Genomic DNA, 21,901 nt, shown 5'->3' with positions numbered 1-21,901 from the left:
TTGAAAGTCTTTAGTGGTATGAGAAGAGAAATTACTCACAGCAGTACATTTGCTAATAAATGTAATCTTGAAATCATAAGAGGCTTTTCTGCTGTAGTAGCATCTATCTATAAATTGCAGGAACGTCTGTCTGTCTGTCTGTCTGTTACGCGCATATCTCTAGAACCGTTTGTCCGATGGATTTCAAACTTGACAGGTATCTTGCTATGGGCACGAATACGTGCAGTGCCAAGTTTGACATTGTTTGGATTAGAAATGCAAAATATATCATTAAATATATAGGTAAAAGAAGCACACATTGGCTTTTGCTGCTCTAGCCGCTGGCCACTCCCCCTCTCACCCTGAGGACCAGAGACAGAGAGCTTTGGACAGCTTTGGCAGCTAAAATGTGACATACACCTCAGACCCACAAAAATGTGCAAAGTTGCACTACTTTGGACTGTCTTTGACTTTGAACAAACAAACGACACTTCACGAATTTAAGGACTCTTTTCCTGCTATTGTATTAAGTTGCTGTGAGCTGGCAGAACATAACATAATCTCAGAGATTATTCCTTCACAGCACTGTGCAATGCGAGAAAATCTCAGAATTGAGCAGACAATCGGGCAGACACATGAGTTTTCATCAGACTCGCCCTGGGTCGGGTTAATTAAGTCTACTGCTAACTTACAACACTAATAACACAGTCCGGTTCTGGTGGTTGATGAACGCAGATATGTACTGATTGGCTTTCATAACGGGCCGGGTGGGTAGCGCACTGCCATGAGTCCATGACGCTAATGTCTGATTGCTCCACATTTTCATAGTGATATTCTGTGATTACATTCTGAATCTGCCCTGTTCTCTGTCAGGTAAATACAGTAGTACAATGTCTTCCTCTGATGTAGATGTAGCCTACACTGTAAGTCAGTAGTAGGCTATACAGGAGAGTTGCATATGAAGTGGTTTGGGGTCCTTCTGTAAGTAATTTTGGGGTACAATTTGGTTTTGAAGAATTCTACAAGCAGCAATACCATAGGCTAGGCAATCGCCTGTTCCAAACAGGCACATTTTGAACGGGCACTGCACTAGTACAAATAATTTTAGATTCATTTTGTTGGCTCTAAAAACAGCTTATTCATTTTTAAGTCTTGATGGTATCATATTACTCTGGTTTGCTTCTCCTGAAAGACATTTCAGGGATGAGGTACAGAAAATGCAGGTGCTCTGAAAGGACTGCAATGGACCTCTTTCTTTGCTGTCATGATTTCTAACTGTGTTGATATCATGTTTCTGACTCTGTTCTTCTTTCTTTGTTTCTTGTTTCAGGTGATGGTGTCATCCTGACATGTTCTTCTTGTGACCCGGGAGTCCCTAAATCCCAAACCATATAGCTTTGGAAAACCCTGGAAATACCTGGAATTCTAGGAGTATATTACCAAAACCTCTTAAGGTGCCCAGGCACCGGATCATTAGCTTTACATTCTCCTTCATTATTATTTTCTGTATACAAAGAAAGAGACGAAAGTCTGGACATTAGCAATAGCCTTTGGCCATCCGCCACTGCTTCGACAAACCTGCTGTGACCGAGAGGGCGTGACCTTTCTGCCTGCTGACTTCAAACAAACACTTGAAAAGGAAACGCTGTCAGAGAGGCTTCCGCGTGGTGGCAACTCGGACCAAAAACCCCATCAGGTAAGGCTGTGAAGTCCCCCTTGCTCCTGCTGTCCAAGCCCTAAGCCCTTTAACTTCTTCGGGGCTTTGAAGCTAACTTGTCCTCAGCCTGTGTCCCCAACACAGTTAGCCTACCTTCAGAGTTTTTATAAAGGAAAGGCTGGCTGATAAATGCCCTGCTTTCATGCTCTGCTCACCTGTTTGTTCCTCTTAGATTAGAGGCTCTGAATATGTTGAAGTTGATAGGTTCTTCCCTGGCCCCTTGCAGATTCTTCCAATGACCACAGCTAGAGCGAAATGTGCTAGAAACGTGACCCGACTTGGCATGCGTGACCAGGTGGAACACACATACATGAGCACATTCTCCTTAGCTACTGTATATGTCACACTGAGTGGACATGCAAACACATCATATTTAAATGTGCAAAGAAATACTCACTTTTTCACATTTTATTTATGGTTTCACACAATGACACATTTACAGTATACACTGTACTATTTCTATTCAACTATAACAGTTATCAGTAATGCTGTTAGTGATGGGATGCGTGAATGTTCCAAGACGTTGGTGTTCTTTAGTTTACTAAGGGGACAAAAGTGATTTTCTCATTGATGAAATCTCATCGCTGTTTGTGCGTGCATTTACAGATGTATGTATGTATGTTATGTTTTGTATTGTTTGTGTAGTGTGTATAACAATCGATAAACAGTATGTGTTTGAGCCTTGTAATGGAAATGTGCAAAAATGGCACATTTCCGATGCCTGTGTGCACTTTTGGGCATAGAACCTGGTTGTGAAATGAGTATTTGCATTCAGAGTGACTTTGAAATTGATTTCGCTCAGTGTCACTCTTCTAGTTTTATTAGAGTCTGGTTTCCCAGTTGTTTTGTAGAAAACTTACAACACATTTCTAGTCAGTGATTAAGATTTGATCCCAGGTTATCTGGACTATATGAAATTATTCTGCTTGATCAGGGAATCTGTGTGATAAAATATTTTCTCAGGCAATGACTTGGAATCAAATAGCGACTGCTATAAGGATATTGAGATTAAGCTTTGTACCTGTGTGGCAAAGCATTTTTCCTCCATCATACAAAAAGGTAAAACTGCTAACTTTAGCTCCTCAGCTACAGAGACGGGCATAATTCTTGCCCTGAAATTCAAATTAAAACAATAATTAAACAATTTTATGAATATATTGTAGTAGGAAATGATAAAAGCAAAAAGCAGCAGGAAATACCAAATACGATGAGTTATGTTGTTAATGATCTAAAGAGCTTTGTTTGAAAAGTTCAAAGTCATTTTATAAAATTTGGGTCACTGAAATTTAGTACCCAGCAGCAAGTCATTGTTTTGAAAATGAGAATGAAAGAAGAGAAAATAAATAGATAAACAACCATTTCTTTCTTTCTCCTGCAGCTTTAAAGATTATTTTTAGTAAGGGGAAAACATAAAACACTTGAAAGCGAAAGAAACAATGTTTATCGTCGCTGAGCTAATTAAGGACGTGATCTGAAATGTATTTTCTATAAAGTCTGATTTAGGACCCAAAGGGTCAGCTACCTTACAATAGGACGATGATAATGCAGCAGGAGTCAGGAGTGGAGAGGGCTCCAGTCTGGAGGAAAGCAGCTCCCCTCCCTGGCCTGTGTGCTGATGGAGCTGCACTCCTCGCCCAGGGCTCCAGGGCTCCAGGACTAGACTTTATTTTTCATGTGGGCTGCACACTGTTCTGCTGCACTCGGGGTTGCTCCCTTTGTGCCAGCCCTCCCCCTTTTAGAGCAAAAGACATGCATGATTTCATACATGAAAGATATATGTAATTGGACAGCAGGGCCTATGCAATACATTTACAATTCTAAACAGAATACGTTAAAACCAGTTTCCTCTGTCTCGCCCCCTTTTCTTCCTGAGGAAATGTATTTGCACATATTCAAAATCGTAAGATAAAAATGGACATAGCACAGATTATAATTCATGTTACATGCTTTATTTCTCATGTGGATGTTCAAAATGTACAATCACTGGCAATATAGCTCACAATTCCACTTTATCGGTGTGTGGTTTAGCTTACAGAGAAATGCAGTGCATTCTGGCATGTACTGCAATATATACTTGGCTGGGGTTAGGAGAAAATACCTAGATCGCTATATTACTCATCTCCGCACATGACGGTTTAGTTTACAATTAATAATAATAATCTCCTCAGAGTCAAGATGTCTTGTTAAATTCAATAGATATACAAATCGTTGACTAACATACATCAAATAACGCGTTTTAATCTTTATATACAAAGCAGAAAATGCACTGAAAATACAAAACAAAATCTGCAGAATAAACATTGTAGATCTACAGATGTATTCATGGTGTGGATAATGCTGGTTGTATGTTTTGTTTGAATTCTCAAATGAAACCACAATCTTCAGACACTACAAACAATGGAAAAATATAGAATTGCATCACATTTTAATTACACATTTCAAAAACAATCTGTGTTCCCTTACTTTCAGACTAAGAAGTTATTTTTTTAAATCCGATCATGCAGAAATCCAATGTTTGTGGTTGGATTTGAGAAAGCCTTAATCAACACAGATCTGCTCCTGTTGTCTGAAATCTGGACACAGTGACGTGTTTAAAAAGGTTCTGGCATGGCAAAATAGACCCTAAAAATAGCTAATTTATTCATGAAATCACTGCAAATTTTAATTCAAGTTCAAGGTGAGCAAGAGACCAACTCGATGATTCCAGATTAATTCACAAGCTGCCATGAAGTGAATTAATGTGTGTGTTATCCAATGCGCACATTTTATCCTCTAAGCTATGACTATCACATCTCTGACTGTCATTTGACCACAGGGAGGGTATGACCTTTTGGAATTCAAAGACAATTTTTCACGTTGATATATTTTTGCCTTTATAAGCAGCAACTGGATTCGATTCAGGTGAAATTGTACAAGGTTGTAGAAATGCACATCACAAATTATTCAGTAACCACATATCTGACAGAATTAGTCTGTTAGAAGAAATTGTTGCTAATTTCTTCTAACAGGAGGTCAGTCACACTCCTGTGAATGTTAACACAGTTAAGAGAGGAACATAGCCCCTTGCTGCCATGATTCCCTCTCTGTAGTACCTTTGTCTCATACACCTTAGACAGACAGACAGACAAACAGACAGTGGAGCTAAACAAAAAGTACAGTATGTGTTTGAATTATGTGAAGGGTAGTATTTCTGACTGTTACACATGTGCTGAAATTAATATCTCAGAAGTGTTGGCAGGAAGCAGGCCGTCTTGGCTGGGTGTGCAGGTAGCGAGGACACAGGTGTCAATTATGAGTGTCTTCCTCATACCTGGTATACAAGGCAAAAATGCTTAATGTATGTGTTTCTTTGACTCTAGAAGTACACACAGAAGTAACATGCCACAGGTGAAAAGAGAAGTGGTAGATGGATGGGTGCAGGGCTCCTGGTTTAAGGTCTTAGCCCACCCCTCCTGTAGTGTGCCTGTCATGCAAAAGTAAACACCTTCACTATTAACTCGCTTAACGAGCTAGCACCTAAAAATGGAACAGCTCCACTAATCACTTGGTTTTATTGGCTCCAGGAACACTTCAGGCTAAAAGGGTTGTGGGGTTGAGGTATTTAGAGTACAGGGACCAAACCAATTGATGGACAAGCAGGGCTCCATGACCCTTACCCTCCCAACACACTACCCACAGCAAATATGGGTGGGATCCCCTGCCACAGAGGCAAAGTTTAGGAGAGCTGCGAGGGGTTAAACATCCATAATTCTGCCTCAGTTGCTTTGATCGTCTAAAATTACTTCCAACCAAGCCTTGCTGGCTTTTGGTCCAGGGGGCTCCTTCACAGCTCTGGAGGTTTGATGACATGAGGCTTCAGATGGGCTTGTTGGTCCTGTTTCTCAACTAGATCCACACATGTAAAATTCTGCATGATCCCATCCATGTCTGCATTCATTTCTCTCACTTGTTTGAATTGCAGCCCACCGCATGTGCGGTTGTTAGCACGTAGTAACTGTGTCCATGTCACTGTCAAACAATGAATAGTGTAAAGGAAAAAATCTGTCATTTTATTCAATGTAGTTATAGGCTACTCTTGTCCATTATTGTTATTATATAGCTTATTCATCATTATTTGATAATCAGCATCATTGTTGTCCTCATATTCAATTATTTTCATTGCAAAACTCATTTTGTCTGATGTTGTTCTCCAATAATCAGCAGTTGGGTGTGTCCTTTTGTATATTTACAGCCTTATAAACCCAGCTGCTATAGGTTATTTAAAACTGTGTAGAAAATGTATAAATGTCCTCCTCTTCTTATTCTGCATTTCCTAGATTTAACTAGTGTGATTTTTATTTTCTTCATGAATTATCAGATGACATATACTTGGTTTTTATTGTTGGTCACCATGGGGTGTATAATGTGTTGTGAGCATTTGGATTTTGACCCTGGGAGCGATCCTAGATCTGTATTTGCCTTCTGTGCCGCTTCCACCTGTCATCTTTCATCTCGTAGTGTTGTTCGGGGGCTCCTTTCCACATGAAGGAAAATTACTCTCTTTAAGTTTGTTATATTCAAGTGCAAGATGCAGCAAGCACAAAGTGGTATTTGAATGGGCTCAGCGTTGTGGGGATCTGTGATTCTTTCCCCGTTCTGTTTGGGTCGGTTTACCACCAGCTCGTGTTGCTGTTGCCTGGAGTGGTCATATGGCTCTGATTTGGGATCCCTCTGTTTCAGTGAGCCTCTCCAAAGCACGTAAACGAGTCCCGCCTGTCTCTCACCGAGAGTCTTTGACAGCAGCTCTCAGGATTTCTCCATTATTCACTATCCCTGACCTGAAATATGTATTATCAGAAGGCCTGGTCTGTGCAGATCTTTCTTTCCAAATTGAGTTCAGTTAAGGCTGTATTTGCCTTAAAATAATTAAGAAATTACATATTTATTAGACAATTTGGCATGAAAAGTTATTAAATTAAAATACTGTAGTTAAATTTCAGACATTTTAACCCTTGCCTTTATGTTGTTGTTTTTTGCCACTATTTATTCTGTGTTCTTGTGCATTTGATTGCAAAGTGTTTTTGCTAATTGTGAGCTTGGGATCCATTAAGATCTGACGCTACCTTTCATTTTAATTGTATTCATAATATTAATAAGTTTGAAGAAAAAAATCTCTTTGAAAATTATTTACTTACAAAAATGTATAATGAACTTTGAGTGGTGATGTGATATGAGGCTTGGCAGGCTCACAGTTTGGTACATTGGTTTTAGGGACATTTGTACCTGTGCACCTATGTAATAATAGGAATGACAATATTAATAATAATAACATGTCGAAATTAATATTTCTTCATTTTTATTTTCTGTTTTGAAATATGACACGCACACACACACACACACACACACACACACACACACACACACACACACACACACACACACACACAGAGGAAGGAGGGAGTGAGAGAGAAAGAGATTATTATTACTTATGTTTTTTGGGGGGGGGGGGGCAGGTCTGGAGTGCGTGTTCTTTTATTCAGGATGAAATAATCTGGACCTTCAAGTAAAGTCAGAAAGCATCGGACATTTTGAATGTTCCACTACATTCTTTTCAAATATTGACATACAGACAGATTTGCATTGATTATGTGTTAACACGACTATTTTTCTAAAATCCAAACGTCCACACTGTTTTTGAATAATGCATAGGATCATTAATAAGATAGTACTGGCAGGAAGAGTAAATGGATGAGAGAGAGAGAGAGAGAGAGAGAGAGAGAGAGAGAGAGAGAGAGAGAGAGAGAGAGAGAGAGAAATTGATATGCCTTCTTGTTTCTCATGTTAATGAGGCAAACTGACCAGACGGTCGCTCGTCATTTTTTTTTTTTATGTTTTACTCCAAACTCTAAAATCACAAAAACAGCAGCAGAAAACGCTTTCAGAAATATGTCAGGTTTTCTCCAGTGTTGCTGGTTTACATACGATGTTAACATGCAGGCTTCAAAACAATTTCCCAATTTCATTAGAAATATTTGAATCTCAGGATGCAATGTTAAAATATGTAAAAAATAAATAAATAAAAACAGGGAGATGATACATCAAATTTTGTCCAGGAGCATTTTAATATTAATATTGTATTTCAAGAGTATTTACTTAGAATAAAACATAGACCAAAAATAAATTAAAAAGGAATTGCATGCAGCCATTGAGTCAAGAAATAGACAAACAGTAGCCAAAACATTCCCATAAAAAGACATACACAACATCTGGAACAAAAAAACAACAAAAACAAGCCAACAAAAAAAAACCTCCATCAACACACATGCGTTCAACATAACAGCATTTGAAAAACATTTTTAACAAAATATCCACCAATATGAACAGCACAAGATTTGCATGTAAAACATTGAGGGCAGATTTCTGGGGATACATTTCTGCATTTCAAAAAAATTAAAAAGTAAAAATCAGTTGAATGACGAATACATGATTTGACATAATATGCTATAATAAAACAGGGAAGACTTAACAGCAGCAGTTACACACGTTGCATTTCACTTTGATACAGAAGGCTACACACAAAAAAATAATGACACCACGCTCGGTTGTAGGCTATCTACCTCCAGAACATTCTCCGTGTGCCAAACATGACACAAAGATTTAAAAAAATGGAAACTACGAGTCCACAGACGGATTTGAATATTTGCAAATACTGATTTAGAAAATAAAGTCGAAGAAATAAAAATGCACATAAATAGGAGTTTCCTGTCCACCAGGGACATATGTTTTAAGCATGATGGTGGAAAACCATGTTTCAAACATTCTCCATCTACCGCCAGACATATCATCGCCACTCAAAAAAGTTACATTGTAATTAAATATACACATTTTTATTGTAATAAGATTTTTCGGAGTATGGATCTGTAAAGCTATCAACTGAGCTGATTTTTGCAGGATGCTCCGCTAATTAGGCCAAGTTCAAGTTTGATCTGTGTTGGGCTTTTGCTCCTTGTCACTCCCAAAACAAAAAGTCAAGTGGCTATTTAAAAACGATGGCACAGTTTCGGACAGTGTATGCACTGCCATTAATATAGACCAACGAGATTTTGGCGAAATGTTTATCTGAAATGTTTTTGATTTCCGCCTTGGGTAGTCTGCATGTCTTTTGACCCCGCAATAACCCGACCATGTTGCTTTACGTCATTCACACGCGAGGCAGTTTAATATATGATGGTAGACTGAAAGGCAAAGGTACGCGTTTGCAAAGACCAGCTGGTCCGCAGGCGCCTGGCTCCTGTGAAGGAGTTGATGCGCTGCTTGATCCCAGTGGTCCGGCTGAACATAAGAGGGCGCTCCCATTGCACCTGGCCGCGCTGCCCTATCCACCCAGACACATGGAGAGCCGGACACCAGCCTCTCACACGCGCACTGATGTAGCGGTAAACAGCGCAGCCTGAACTGTTTCATCCAGTCGAGGATCATGAAAAAACAAAACAAAAAAAAACAAAGAACAACTGACATGAAAATATGTATAAATATATTTTCTTAAAATTCAAATGAGGCGTCCCCTCCCCCCCACACCGTAACAAGTTGTACCTTTTGTAAAATTACTTTGATCCTGATATGCTATTAATTTAAGTCACTTAAAATGTTTTCAATGTGGATTATCATTATTTAACAAAGAAGACAAAATAGGCTGAAGTGAGCAGGGGTTTGCCCTCCAGAGGAAACAAAATTCATTTTAAAAAATAAGTCCAGTGTTTTTTGTCCCACTTTGAGCTTCCAATTCACCTACAATATGTTTTTATTTAGAAATATTTTTATAGCATAATCTCACCCAGATTGTTTCCTAAAGAATGTCGGATGCCCTTTTCATCTCTGTTTACCATAGCCTGAACATATGACTGACACCCTCCTTGTTAATATTGCAGCCTATAAGCATCTTAAATCCCCAAATCCTTCGGAATATAATGGTCGTTATCTCTTTATAAAGTTATATGACTTTTCTCGATTGCAGCTTTTATCTTTAAATGCTTCCCCCCCCCTGCTCATTTCCTCTGTTTCCCTTTGTGCTTTGTCTGGGATTGCGCATGCATGCGTTCACGGACACGCACGCGCACACACACAGTAGCTAATACATATTATGTAAAATAACATTAAGTGAAATTTAATTTAATTTGAAGACATTAAAATAAATATGTCTAAAAGTTGACAAAAGTGCACATGGGTTTGCGAAATAAACCATCACAGAGTAACCATAGAAAGGGTTATGGGGCTTTGCACTCTGTCTGGATACACTGTGTTGTTCCTTGCAGTTCTGGTGATGGTCAAGCCTTCCATGTGCCCCACATCTACGCAGCATTTTGCTTTTTAAGCTACTCTGCCTTTCTTTGTCATGTGCACGGGCCGTCATAGCCACAGGGTTTATTATTGGGTGTGCATCAACGCACGATGCTATTGAGCCTGGTGGGCGGACAGAAGCTTCGAACGGACGGTACAGTTCCTTTTCAGTGATGCATAGGCCCTAAAGACCATCCGTCCTGCTTTTTTACTCAACCACCCCGTCTGGCTGGTCTTCTTCTGATTTAGCATACACCATACTCAACATTGTAGCTGATGTAATGTCAATCAGGCCTTTGCATACATTTGTAAACTAAAGTTTGCATTGTCAGGCCTTAGGCGACTGAATGGCTCAAAACTGCCTCCTGCAAGCCTCAAATTACACCGGACTCTTTTATTATCTCGTAGCCCCTTTAACTCCTCTCGCACGCCATTTTCAACCTATTCATTTTTACAATCTCTCCTTCCCGAGAGAGCAGACACGCACAAATCCTCGAGATTCCTGCAGTCTGCCTCTCACACTGCAAACATGTGAGCTGTTCGACGGGGCGATGCAGTTTTCTTGTTTTTCTAAGAAAGGCATGCCCCACAGCAGATGCTACATTGCTTAAAACCAGGTAGCAGTGCCTGCCTCGGCTTTAGGATGGCAAGTGCTGAGGAAATGCTGTGTTACAGCACACCATATATTCTAGCAGCAATGTGAGAGAGAGGGGGGTGGGGGGGATGGATGGAGAGGGGAGTTGGGTCTTGGTCATATAAGAAGTTTGATTTTCATAGGCTCTTCTAAGGGATATATGCTATTGGATCTGTGGACACGCCACGTCCCATGGGGGTTTCATAACCTTTCTAACCTTTAAGTCAACGGCCTTTAGAAAATATAAAATATAGCCTTTATATTTCATCAGCCATCTTCACCACTACTATACATCACGGACTGCTTAACATATCAGTTGTGTGTAGTCTTAGAAAAATAAAAACCGGCATTAGATTTATTCATGCCATGCATTTCTATCCAACACACGTCTGAAAAAAATAAATATTCCAGCCCGTTTTAATAACCTAGTTATGGCTTACATCTTGTTGTATTATGGTCACTTTAAGCTCTAGCATGTTTGGACAATGTTTGGATTCCAGTATATGTGCCGTTTGACTATTAACTCTATCGGAATTCACTCCTATAGGCGCAGACTATCAAATCCGTATTGTTTCAATAAGCATAGCACGTCAGGTTATGTGATCAGTGAAAACTGCAACTTGCATTCAGTGGACCAGGACTCTATGGAGCTGTTTGCACAGAAAGGGTGCGTACTGAGAGTGAGGGATTGTCCATTTCCTCAGAGAATCAACAATAAAATTATCATAACAAAGAGCACCGAGAGACTCAAAGGTTGATTTTTGCAATACAGTCTTTTCATCCGGAGGAAACGAGAGGACATCAGTTACAGAGACGAAGTGCTTTACGGAAAGATTATTAAGAAAAACAACAACGAGAGAAACTCCACACATTTTATGTTGGTATTGATCATAAAGACGTTCAGAAATTCCTAATCACTAAACATCAAAATGAGATGAGACAGTGACCATCTGGACTCCTTGTCATAATATCAGAATAACCATCATACTATAATAATATAATGCAGACAGGCCGGAGCTGACCAAACGCCTTGATACAACTTTGTCACACATTTATAGTCTTATTATTATTTAAAACAGCTTTCACGTATTGACAACGTGTTTCCAGCTGTTTTGTAATCGATGTCACGAAACGATAACCTGTTTCCCAGCATTCCTCTGTTTCACTACTAAACCTTTCACTGGTGTGATGGGTAAGAACTATAAACCTGTTTATATTTTCTAAACACATATTGTACAATTTCAATAAATTGTCACACCCATATAGACTACAACAGGGCTTCAACAAGCTTTTCTAAAAACGACCTGGACTTGCTTTGCATACTGTAGCCACTATAACGCAGCTCTCAAGAGTTTCCCAATTTAACTGGAAACATATTAAAACATTTTGTGCTGTGAATGTGCATTGAAACAATTAGTTTATTTTATATTACAATGGTGTTATAAAGTCGTAAGCTGAATTTGAACTTGGACTGATATTTTGAGCTGACAGTAACGGTAAAACCGACACGTCATCTCCGTCATACTTTCATCTATGGCACATTTTTTAAACCTGAATTTCACTTTTTAAAATGTAGTTATGATTCTTAATTGTATTCAAATTAATCCATGCATTAACTCACACTAATTGTGAGTTAATGAACACTGCTCTAAGTTTTATTAAAGAAGTCTTTAGTCTTATCATTAAGCCTAGCATCGTTAAATTAATATTTGTGTATGCCATCTAAACATAAACATATGCTACTGGGGTTACAGGTGTACAGGTTGAATCACGTCAAGTTTATAAATTTGAAAAAAAAAATTATTGTCAACTACTGTCTCTGAGCAAGTGGTGTTTCTCTTAATGCTTAAAATATATATTTAACAATACAAATACAGTGTTAGCTCTGGTAATATCCAGGTGCCACTGTACTTACGATAAGCTCTGTTCATTGCAGATTACAATGGTACACCGAGCGAGGCAGCCTGCATGTTGCTGTTACAGTAGGCTATATGGACTACACTTTTGCATACATGTAGAAATCGCTTTAAACGTGCTTTAATTTGTTTGGCAAGCCTTTGTTTTAGTTGTTTACAAACTCGATAGTTGTTTACATATTTACAAGTATATGCTGAAGAATAGCATGTGTCCAGTTTAGTCACTACAACCGCCGTAACTCAGTTATGTATTTTAATAAGTTGTTCAAACGTAGACTGCGTGTGAACTGAAACAGCTCCGTGTGCAGCTTTGGCTTTGACTAAAATGACAGTCTTAGGTTGAAAGAGACAGAATCAAATAAAGCACGATTGCTTACAGTAGGCTACTTTTAGTGGCAAAAGTATATCTTTCATTATAAAAAAAAAAAAAGTAAAAACCGGGACAAAAACATTTGTAAAAGTCGAAAAAGAGCGGAGGAAAAGCTGTGCCTGTAGCGTCGGGCTTTGCCTGCTGCTGCTGCCGGCTCCAGTATTAACTTTCACTGTCTTCTGTCTAATCAAACTCTTACTTTCCGCTGTTCTTAATTCCATATTTTCAATTCCTGATCATTACTTTCCTCTTTTTTCTACTTGTATCTATCCATCTATCCCTCCCTCCCTCCCTCCTCTTTCTCCCTCCCTCCCTCTCTCTCCCTCTCTCTCTCCTTTGCTGAATCTTATTGATCCAGAAGGCGGCTAATTAGCCCTTCCCTTCGTGCCTGTGTAATGAAGCACATGCGCACTGAATTAATCACAGCCATTTTTTGCAGGAAACTAATTAGCAGGAATAAAGATCCAAAGAGTTTTTTCTTTTCAATCATCAGATCTCACTTTCACCTCTTCCTCGCTCCCTCTAACACAAGACTCATCGCCTGCTTTGCATCCAAATTATTTTTATATTGCCTTTAACAACTAATAAGGCTACTTCGGTTTTTTACACTCCGCAACAACAATGATCTTTCTTTTGCCACCCTAAGCGCAAACTGACCAAAAGGGGACTGCCTTGATGGGATCTTTAGCTAAATCATCTCAATACTGGATTAAAAAGCGAGGATCACAAAGCGGCAGCGAGAAATTGTAAGTTTCAACTTTGCGTTTGTCTCTTTTCCTCTCTGTGTTTCCACGATCCTATTCTTTTCGCTGTAGACTTATCTGAATCTCTTTTCCTATCTGTTCGTAGTTTACGTGTAGCGGAGCTGGCTATTCTCACATTGTGAGAAATGACTGGCGACCACAAGTTCATTTCATGCAAGTAGTTTGGTTTATTCTCGATTTTTATTCGTATCGTTACCTGTGTTTACATCAGCGTTCGTCCTCTCCTCCTCATGAATGGAAGATAAGAAATAGGCAAGACAGCGATCCTCTCCAAGCAGTTGACCGCGTAGAAAAACACGGTTTTAAAACAAATATGTGCATTTCGGTGGGATCGGGAAAAGGTATAGAGGGCTTATGGGTGTCAAGAAACGTGTTTTAAGGCACAGATGCGATAAGAAAGGGGGCTGTGTTGAGCGGACGAAGGGCAGCGGCAGCTCCACATGAGCGCAGCCCAGAAAAGGAGCTCCAAGTCCAGCCTGTGGGTCCGTGTGCGTCCGGCGAAAGGGAACATCTCTCGCTTTCTAATTTTGACAGATTTGACACTTGGCACATCCTCGGGGTTTCAGCGCCGTCTTATGCTTATAAAATCCTCTTCTGGATAAACACATTTTTTTGTCCTTCTCCGACACGTCTCTCTCTGAAATGTGCAATCCCTCCGCCCTGTCTCAGTTCCTCTAGCTACACTTTTCCCTTTTACCCCACTTTGTCCATCTTGTCTTTTTTTTTATTTTTCATCGCTGTTTGCCTCTTTTGAAGCGTTGTTTTTAAGTCGATTCTCGCTCATTCCCAGACGAAGTCACATGCAAATCGATCGACATGTGTGTACATGTGTGCGTGCGTGCGTGCGCGAAGGGGGTTCGTGAGCGCGTGTGTGTGTTATGTGAACGTGGTGTGTTGAGATAAACGAAGCCCCGGGTCTCCTTCATGACAAGAGCGGATCAGCAGGACCTTGTACACGGACAGCCCGAGAGTCTGAGCTGCGTTTTAGAAAACAGACATGTGGTTGAGGAAAGACATAGACAGGCTGGATCTGCTGCCTCCAACTACTTGGCTACCGTATCTGACTTTCAGGAGAAAAAAATTTGTCCCCGAGAAATGCTGAGCCGGAATGAAAACAAAACATTGCCATGAAAACAATACATTTCCATTAGTCTGACCTTAAGCAGACATAATCATTCCAAAGTTGCTGCCGGAAACTTATAGTATGGTCCAGGCTAAACCTATAGGTCACTGCATGCGTTTAGTAGCCGCTTAGCCAGTTAACATTTGTAGGATTTTTCTTTTTTTAAAGTTGAACCACAGAATCTTCCACACAGCCTACCTCAAATAGAACAGGCTGCTTTCTCGGAAGCGAACACAACGAGGCTTGTAAAGAGAGTATATCTGCTAAATGGGCCTTTTCAACAACAACACAAAATATAGTTTATGACTAGGCTACATTGTTACCAATCTCGCCGAAATATGGATCGTAACGGAAAAAATAGAGAAAACGGAAATGCAACTGTTACATTGACGTTTAGGTGTAGGCTGATTGCAAGCCGAAAATTTCCATAAATATGATCAAAAATAGTGGCTGCTTTTCGGATGGAGCTATGCAGTCAAAAAAAAAAAAAAGGCTGCGAGATTAGTCAGACTCGGATAATTTTCGCGACAGAGAGACAGGAAAAGAAAGAGGCAAAAGGGTTTTGCGAGCGAGCAGAGGCAAAGATAGGATAGGCTATGTGTGTACCATTGGGGGAACAGAAAGGTGGGCGAGAAGCTGTGTGTGTGTGTGTGTGTGTGTGTGTGTGTGTGTGTGTGTGTGTGTGTGTGTGTGTGTGTGTGTGTGCGCTTGCGCGCGCGCGTGTGTGTGTGGGGGGGTCAGACAGCAAGAAACAGGGGGAACAGGGGTCATGGAGTGAGTGCAAAGATAAAAAGGAAAGAGAGGAAACCCCCGCACAAACAGCCAGGGATGATGGGGAGAGAGTGGGTCTTGCTGGGAGAAAGGGGTGACGGTAGTTGTTGGTATGTTTTGGGAGCCACACAAAGCACTTTGGGTTGTCAGCATCTGCAGGATTAAGACTTTGGCTTTAGTTTAGGATGGGAGAAACAAAATAGACTGGTAACAGGTTTTATAAAACAAAACGTTAAGGCTGTCATGGAGTGAGAGAAAAGCTAGGGGGGGGTTGTGGGTAGGAGTGTTGAGGGGGGTTGGGTGGAGGGGTCAAATAGCCATAGGCCATAGAGGAGGAATCAGGGGAAGAGGTCAGATAAACAGATACCTTCCTTTCAGACTGGAGAGGAGCAGACAGAAAGCGATTAGCACTGGGAGAAAGAGAGGAAACTGGGTGATTAATGTAAAACTGATAATATTCTTATTTTGCTCTTTTTTTTCTTTCTATTGATATGTAGTTCTTTACCCCAGTATTTTTTTTATGTGTGTCTGCAACACTAAATTGTGTGTTTCAATTCCAGTGATCAGAAACTCACAGGTGTTGTAATGTGTAGGGCAGGTAGGCTGCTGTGCCAAAACTCGAGTGATCTCCCTTCCTCCTCTGTCTGACAGTAACACTCCTCTCCTCTTCCTCCTCCTCCTCCTCCTCCTCCCTCTCTCTCCATCTTCTGTTACAAAACAAAGACAGCAGAAATGTTTACTGTCATCTCACCTGTCTGATTGTTTCTGTCTTGCTTCATCGTCATATTTATGTTTAATTATAACAGTTCCTGGCAAAGGTATAGGAATGTCATTGGCGTTATTTCTATGTATTCTATTTCAAATATGTGTTTGTCAGACGTGTGTTCGGTGTAGCTAAATATATTATCTCATGCTCATCCCTTGCTGTAACATTGGAAGTATTGCCTTCATGAGAACTATTAGCTGTTAAAGTGTTAGAGTGATGGTTTTACCATAGACAACATTTTAGTTGAAAATAGGCCATTTTCATTTTGGACTCATTTTTGTGGTCAGAGATATTTCCTTCTTTTTTGTTAATATTTTTTCTCAAGGCTGAATTTTGAAATAGTTTTTCCCAAAAAACATTTAAATATTAAACCAAAATGAATAAAAACATTTTTGGTGCAGTTAGGTTATTTACCATAGCTAAAGGAAAATGAGAAAACAGTATATTACTCTGTTCAAAATAAGTAAAAAGAAATACTCCCATGCAGATATTATACCATTCTGATTGTTCTAATTAATACCATTAGATTTTCATTTTTTATTCCGAATTGCTTTATATAGCATATCTTTGTGACATCAGGCAACTGTTTTAAACAATGGCTATAAAAATACATGTCAGTTGACTGTGTTAGACATATAACAAAATCCTTTGTCTGTTAAGATAAAAAATGATTCAAAAGTGCAGTTTTGTTTACTTGTGACAGTGGCGCGGTGCATTCAGTGATTGAACATGATTCTAGTTATACAATTAATCATAAGTGCATATGGTAGAATTGTTATCTGTGTGTTGTTGTTGTGATTGTTATTGCTATCATGAAGAAAATATTTGGTGTTGTAATGCTGTGATGTGATCACAGTTTGTGCTGTAGTTGCCACTGATCCTGCACAGCAACATACGGCTGTCTACTGTTTGCACTTGGTTATATTACCATATTCGATGACGTGCACGTATATTCAGAGTATTCAGATGTCAGTTGACTGTGTGAACAGGAATTACAGGGAGCAGCAGTTGTCATGGGTGGGCTTGTTTCATGGTTTGGGGGTAACCCAGAGAAAGAGGAGACAGTGCCTCTGGCTGTCATAACCCCTTCTCCTCCTCTCACTGTGCCTCTCCCTCTCTCCTTCTCATTCGTAATGTGTCTCTGCATATCTCCCTCCTTAACTCCCACCTTTCCGTGCTTGGGCATGGGCTCTGTGGGGGAGCACGCTGCCATGTTATCGGCAGGAGAGAGCCCTCTTTGGGTCACTAGTAGGCTAAGGCCATACATGGGAGATTCAGCCCACTTTGTTTGCCAGAGGTAGTCTATGCACACAGAACACAAAAATCCACCTAATTATGCCCTGTTAGTAAAATATAGAATGTTTTGGTGTCGTTGAATGGATTTGTAAAAATAATGTATTATTATTATTATTATTATTATTATTATTATTATTATTGTGTATTTTAATAAATCAGTTATTATAAAGTAATTTCTTTTTACTGTCTGTTTGCTTTATGAGAGGCAGAGAATTATAAATACAAAGGTACCTTGCGTCTTCACTGAAATCAGTGAAGAATGTAAAGTGTCAGCCATTAGCTGTATGGACATACTGTATGTAGATGAGGGCAGTCAACACAGATGATAGCTTGAAATCGGATGTGTGGTTTTGAATATGCAATGTTGTGCAGCGAGGACTAATTCTTCCAGTTGTCCTGCAGCCGAGGCCAGTGTACATGTCATGCTGTCATAAAGGAGCAGGCAGGGGGCGGGATCTCGGCTTAGCACAGGAGTGAGCGACAAAGTGGGAAGGGAGAGTGGAAGATATGACTGTCATGCTCAGGTGTGTGTGTGTGTGTGTGTGTGTGTGTGTGTGTGTGTGTGTGTGTGTGTGTGTGTGTGTGTGTGTGTGTGTGATCCCAGCAGCTTCGAGTTTCCAAAAGGGCTCCTCTTCATACACAGAAAGCACCCCTTTTCTCTAAAATTACCCTCCTTGTCTTCTTTAGAGCTTTTCAGTCATCATTTTATCTTTTAGAAGTGAAGTTGGCAAGAATTTTTTGTGGTTTACTCTTTCACGATATGTTATCGTAGTAACAATCTTGGTTAAATCATTGTGGTAGACTAGATTTATGACTGAGAAGATGCGCTTGTGTCTTTGCATGTTTGTGTGTACACAGCTGCATTCTGATTTGTGTGCATACTGGCATTATGAAAATCTAATTTCTTTTGAATGTGCCACGTCAAGGCCCTGTAACACTTTTGTTTTTATGGTTATGCATTTTTATTAATTGTAAAAATAAAACTGTTTTCAAAAAATATAAGCCATGTTCAGTGTTCAAATTCAGGCAAATCACAGCAGACCTATGTTGTGATAAGGCAACATTGCGCTGATTATCTGGGACTCATAAAGGGAATAGAGATATGGGAAAAAGGAAAAAAAAATCTGTTTCCATTCAGTAATGTGTTTAAAGCAAAGTATGGTTTCTATTTGGGCTTTCTCTTTTTTTGGGGGGTTATAATGTTTGTGTGTGGATCTGCGTCCTTGACTAGAATCTCAATATTGCTTCTGTAATAAATGTACAATATCAGTTTTGTAGCAAACAAGGCAGTTTGTTAGATAGCTGTGTTGTACCAGTGACACAGACTGTTTTATATCTGGGTTGCTGTATCGACTGTTAGCAGAGAACCTGTATGGTGTGATGCATGCCTGTCTAGTGCTGGCAGTATCGTTAAAAAACGTGTGTGTGTGTGTGTGTGTGTGTATAGCATAGCGGCTACGACTGACTGTGTATGTATTCTATCTGGGGCAGCAGCAGCTAGCTCTAGTGTTCAGGGATGGGAGGAACAGCGATTTCGTGTGTGTATAGGCTACATATGCCTACACGCGGGGAGGCAGGGATGACAGGGACCACTCCAAGTGCTGCAAAATTGAACTGAGCTGGACCCCAGCCCCCCCCTAAGCCCACCCCTCTCTTGGACCCTGGAGGCCAGCATTCCACCCTCCGCACTAGCGCTTATCATCACAAAGGACAGAATGCATAAAACATGGAGGACGCTTTGACAGAGGCGGCCCAGGTCGCCTTTCTCTCCCCACACTGAGCCCTGGAACAATACATGGGCCCCTCTGGCCTGTGACTCTGACGACACACACGCCGTCTTTTTATCCTCCCCTATTTCTTTGTCATCCTCTTCCTCTTCCTCTATGTTACTGTGCTCCGTGGAGTGATAACTGCCCTCGCATTGTTTATCTGTGTCTGTGAAATCTGCATTGTGTAACTGAAATGTGCATGTGTGCGTGTGTGTGTGTGTGGTTGGGGCGGGGGGGGGGGTGATGAATTGACAGTGCATCAGTTGCATAGCTTCTACCTTTTATGTTCCATATTATTTACTGTATTACATATTTAACAGAAAATATAATATAATTTCAAATTCTAAAAAAAACCATCATGTACTCACCAATTGACACAGAGGTTAAATGTAAGCAATTTAAATAATTGTATTCATAGGAAGAAATTACAGTTTGTATAAAAGAAGACATGTTTAAATGTAGTCAGGTCGGTGTCATTTTTCCTTGTCACTAATTTACAGCCAGGTCACACGATGATGCAACGTCACAGCTTGTAATAGTACCAAATACAGTGTGTGTGTTTGTATAATCAAGCTATCAGCTTCTCCGCTTTTCTGTCTGGTCAGGCTGGGGCTCGTTTGAAGGGCCAGATAAAGAGCTATGTGAAAGTGATATGAACATTATACTGCTGTAGACTCTAGAACTCCTTTTCTCCATGCTACTTATTCTCCTCCGCTACTCCCAAGACATGCTTAGTATTAACAATTGGGAGACAGACAGATTGATGTTTGACAATATTTTCTGATTTATGTGTGCAGCGTTACCCAGTTTAGTTTTCCAAGTATGATGATATTTTACTTCTGTTTTCAGATCATGGTTAAAGCCCAGTTTTGGTTTTAGATTTAAGTCATTCTGATTTTGATTTCCTTTCTGTGTGTGCTCTGCGTCCCCTCCACTCTGTGACAAACAATAGTAATGTGCGGCTGAGAGGGTTTAAGTCTATATCTGTCTATACGTGTGTCTGATAGCTGGGCTGTAGGAATGCACTGCTAGGATGTGCTGGACCCCAGCAGGTCTATGGCACTTCCTCTCTGTGTACCTCACAGCTTATCCTCCTCAGGATTACAGAGAGAAGAAAAGAAAAGAGCGATGGCAGGAGCACCCTTTCCCTCTCACACCCTCTTTCCCCATTTTTACAATTCACACACACAAAAAAATCTCAACAAAAAGTGTAATTCACTTGCAAATGTGTAGTAGCCTGTCCATGTTCTCAGTGGAGGAGAGCCAGAGAGAGGAGAGGGAGGGGCAGAGATGGAAAGACACGCTGCAGTGCATTTCAGTGTGAGACAGGGCTGAGGTGAAGCTACCGACTGTTTCTTCCTGGTCAGGAAAAGCAGCCGACTCCATCTGCCCATTGATAGATTCTTATGTGGTTTGTGTGCATGTATCGTTTTTACTCTGTAACTAAGTGTGTGTGTGTGTGTGTGTGTGTGTGTGTGTGTGTGTGTGTGTGTGTGTGTGTGTGTGTGTGTGTGTGTGTGTGTGTGTGTGCTGCCATACAGTATGTATATAAGTTGCGACACGCTATTTGTCATTCCCTTAGATTCTCCTGAGGTGGCCTGGTGCTCAGTACCCCAGGCGACTGATCTGCCAGTAGTGAAGGGGTTAAGAAGCAGGGATAGCCCTCTTTTGTCTCTGCGGCCCTCTTTGCCATTGTTGTGGTGGAATTGAGCTCGGTGCACCTCACTTGACCACAGCAAAGCAATAAAATGGCCTCTAAGTGCTGTAGCCTCCGTAGTCCTCTGATGTCAGCTCTCTTCCAGCTTCTGCCGCTATATTTTCCTTTTTTCTACAAAGCAGTGTACAGTTTGTGCACACATACAGTATACTGTACATTGTTATTTTCTTTCAGTGGTCATTACTCATGCTAGCTATCCTTTTCATTATTTACTTATGTTGAGATTAAGCTCACATTTTTCTTTTTTTCCTTTTGTTATTGGAAAGTGCATGTAAATCACACTAAAGTCCTGAATATTCTTTTAGGTTATTTTGACCTGTGTTGGTGCTTTTCATGCAAACACAAAACACATATGATCAGAATATATAAAATTATAATATAGATTGTGAAGGACCTATTAGCACCTGCAGTATTATTAGTAGAGATAAAGTGCTGTTCTCAAGAAGCACATTCAAAGATTGTACACATTCAAAAAACTTTTTTCACATTTTATATTTTTAATTAACTATGAAAATGATTTTAAGTATTTATTTGAGCCTTACATTCAGCAAAATAGTAATGGCATTCTGGTTTTCTTGTGTGTGTGTGTGTGTGTGTGTGCGCGTGCCAGTAAATGGCTAGGCCGATCTGACCACCACCACCTCAAATAATCAAATCGAAGTCCCACTGTTAAAGCTGCTGTAATAGGAGTTATTTGGCTATGCACATCTATATTATTTTATATTGTCTTTCAGTTGTGTTAATAGCAATAATGATACAAATA

At 40.1% G+C, this 21,901-nt stretch overlaps 1 protein-coding gene across 5 annotated transcripts in view; it reads left to right on the top strand.

Annotated features, from left to right (window-relative positions):
* zfhx3 (zinc finger homeobox 3) overlaps positions 1-21,901 on the top strand; it is a 210,335-nt gene that overhangs the window by 56,117 nt on the left and 132,317 nt on the right. For 4 of the 5 annotated variants that reach the window (XM_039794348.1, XM_039794350.1, XM_039794352.1 and 1 more), the window contains one exon: positions 1,310-1,675. The gene's annotated coding sequence lies outside the window, so the exon portion shown is untranslated. Of the gene's footprint in view, positions 1-1,309; positions 1,676-13,293; positions 13,679-21,901 lie in introns of those variants that run through there. The other variant, XM_039794347.1, reaches the window with a different exon arrangement.

This window comes from Perca fluviatilis, chromosome 3, assembly GCF_010015445.1.
Source record: "Perca fluviatilis chromosome 3, GENO_Pfluv_1.0, whole genome shotgun sequence".
In the NCBI taxonomy this organism is placed as follows: domain Eukaryota; kingdom Metazoa; phylum Chordata; class Actinopteri; order Perciformes; family Percidae; genus Perca; species Perca fluviatilis.
This window is presented reverse-complemented; position numbering and strand designations above follow the sequence as displayed.